This window comes from Elephantulus edwardii, unplaced genomic scaffold (genome assembly GCF_000299155.1).
Source record: "Elephantulus edwardii isolate Elephantulus edwardi_28Jun2011 unplaced genomic scaffold, EleEdw1.0 scaffold00036, whole genome shotgun sequence".
Taxonomy (NCBI): Eukaryota; Metazoa; Chordata; class Mammalia; order Macroscelidea; family Macroscelididae; genus Elephantulus; species Elephantulus edwardii.
The window spans coordinates 16,015,554-16,018,702 of record NW_006399786.1 but is presented as its reverse complement, the minus strand read 5'-3'; the positions used below and the strand labels follow the sequence as shown (position 1 = coordinate 16,018,702).

At 42.3% G+C, this 3,149-nt stretch overlaps 1 pseudogene; it reads right to left on the bottom strand.

The window, feature by feature from the left end:
* Positions 1-2,070: 2,070 nt before the first annotated feature.
* LOC102853148 lies at positions 2,071-2,917 on the bottom strand (annotated as a pseudogene).
* Between the last annotated feature and the right edge of the window lie 232 nt (positions 2,918-3,149).

Here is a 3,149-nt window from a genome sequence, read left to right as displayed (position 1 = left end):
TTCTTTTCTCCACAACACATAACAATGACGACAACATGATGTTGCCTATTGCCTTCATTACCATGTTGCTGTTGAGTTGAGCATGACTCATAGTGAACTCTATGAACAGAAGACCTAATGCCTTTCCACAATTCTTGTCGTTTCTCTGATTTAATAGAGTTTCCAGAGGCATGTGGTTTAGGAAGTGGATGTCACTCCTATTTCCAAACTTTCATCACTGTAAGACAGAATAAAAGTGACCCATAGGTTTTTGCGGTTGTAACTCTTACAGAAGCACACAGCCTCACCTTTACCCCATGGAGCCATCATGGTTCAAACTGCTGCCCTTTCAGATAGCAGCTGAATGTTTAACAACTGCGCCACTAGAGCATGTAAGGTAAGCTGTTAGGAATAAATGAATCTTGAAGCAAATATTTAAGAATTTAGACTTAAAGTCTGCTTTTACTTGGCTCCATTTGATTCATTCCCTTATATCGTTGTTCTTTTCTAAATGTCCATAGTGTTAGGGTTTGAATTGTGTCCCCTAAAAATATATGCTACAAATCTCACACCTTGTATTTATGTTTATAATCTCATTCAGAAATTATTTCTCATTATTATGGCAATGAGACAGCATTAGTGCAGAATGTGTTTTACATCAGTATTTTTTTAAGATATAGATCATCAAACAAGTAAGTGAGAGAAGAGACAATGGGAAGGTTAGATGTTAAGACACATAGAGGCCTTTAAAGAGCTAAGAAACAGAAGCGAAAGAGACAAAGACATTTCCTCAGAGCTCCATAAAACCTTGTCTAGAACCGACAGCCTCATAAACTGTGAGAAAATAACCCTGTGTTTCTTAAAGCCATGCACGTATGCCATTTCTGTGATAACTAAGATAGACAAATAATGGTTTCTTACTATTGTTCTCAAGGATATAATGTCTTCATCCCAACAGGGCAGCTGGCTTCATATTCAGTCTGTGAAGAAGCACCAAACGACTTGTCTCAGACACTCTGTAATGAATTTGTTGATCTAACTGAGTACTTCCCATGGAGACAACATACTATTTTGGGAACTGGGCATACAAGTTGAAGAAGTTCCCTTTTATATATTTATAAGTCCAACAATAACTTCTGTTGAGCCATGATCTAGACTTAAAACTTCCTTCCTGACTCATGAGAAATGACTTTCCTACTGTTGTGGCTGTCATTATTGTCTCCTGTAAGACATCTCAGCAGGACGTGCCTTTCAAAAAACCTCTATAGAAAGGGGAAAGGTCCTGTGTGAAAAACAATGTATATGGACTTTATGAACTTTGTATATAAACATATAAAATAAAACATTTTTAAAAAACACTCTACAAATAAACTTTTATTTTAGTACTTTAGGCCTTGAGAAACCAGGTACCCTTGACCATCAGGAACTTTGCTCTGCTGGAGTCTCACACATGTACTGCTTCTACAAATTTACCTGGGTAAACGTGTGACTTCAGACTGAGCAAGCATGCTTTAAAAGGTTGTGGTTGTTGTTCTTATGTGCTGTCAAATCAAATAAGATTCAAAACGACCTCATGAAACATGCCCTATCCTGAACCAACCTCATCATCTATGACACTCCTGACCCCATTACCACAGTCACTGAGTCAATTCTTTTTTTTTTTTTTAAGAAATGATACATCTTTATTTTCAAAACACATTGGTATTAAAAACTAAGTTATTATAAGGACTGGTCCTCTTGTGGTCTCCAATGACATGGGGGCCCCAGGAATGTGAAAGCATTAGTTAAAAATGTTAGCAGCAGCTACTGTGCCAAATTCAAGGGCCCAAGTCAAATCCTAGGCAGGTCCATGGATGTGCAGTAGGGCATAGGCTCCAGTCCGGTAAAAGGAGGGGAACAGTTTTTAGAAGGTGACTGGGCAAAAGAGAACCTGGCACTAGAAGCATCTAGTGGGAAAAGTAAGGAAGGTATAAGAAAGGAATTCTCCTCCCCTACTATCTAGGGGCAAGGCAGGCGACCCCAGCAAAGGTCCAAAGTAAAGAGCAGCCACTTGGACTCCATAAGGCAGAAGGTAGACCACTCTAAGGCAGATCACTTGGTGCACACGGGCTCAATGCTGGACACAAATCTGGAGACAAACTCTTCCAATTTCTCTGCAGCTTGTTTTCCAGCCTCTAGGACTTCCTCGTGTGAGGCTTTTTCCCGGCGCTCATAACTCAGGATGACCTTGTTAGTGATGAGGGACAAGCCAAAAAGTCCACAGTGCCGTGCAACTATAACTTCTGGAACCGTGCTCATGCCAACAGCATCTGCCCCCAGTATCCGCAACATTTGAGACTGCCACAGTCTCAAAGTTGGGGCCCGCCAACATCACATAAGTGCCTTCCTGTAGTTTGCGACGGTCTTTAATTTCTTTCCATATATTGTGAGCACTCTGTCTCAAATCTCGGTCATAAGCATCAGATATGGGAGGGAAACGAACTCCAAACCTGTCCTCTGAGAGGATTCTGACCAGAGAAACCAGGCAAGTTTATATGATCCCGGATCAGCATAATATCGCCAACCTCAAAATCGGAATTGAGCCATCCAGCTGCATTGGTAACCACTAGGGTGTCCACACCCAGAAGCCGAAAAACCCTCACTGGGAATGTGACCTTCAAGAGTGAGTAGCCTTCATACAGTGGAATCTGCCCTGCATCACCACACAGGGTTTATTCTCCAGGAGCCCAAACACCAGGCGACCAGCATGTCCTGGAACTGTACTTCGTGGAAAATTGGGGATCTCACTGTAGTCAAAGATCTTGGCTTTAGTTACTCTGTCAGCCAGACTTCCTAACCCAGATCCACAAATCACTGCCACTTGAGGTTGATGCTCGATACGAGACAGAAGCCGTCCAGCTGTTTTCTGGTAATCTTCGTAAGAGAATTTGTTCTCCATGGTAGCGCCGCGAAGAGCCTGCCCTCCCCGGATCCGGTCCGCTGCACTCCTCCGAATTGCAGTGGCCTGAGTCAATTCTTATGAAGAGTCTTCCTTTCCTCTGCTGACCTTTCACCTTTCCGAGCATGATGTCTTTATGTAAAGACTGGTCCCTTCTGGAAACCTGCCCAAAGTATGTGAAATAGAGTTTCAAATTCCTTGCCTCCAAGTGAAACCTGGTTTCACTCTCTGT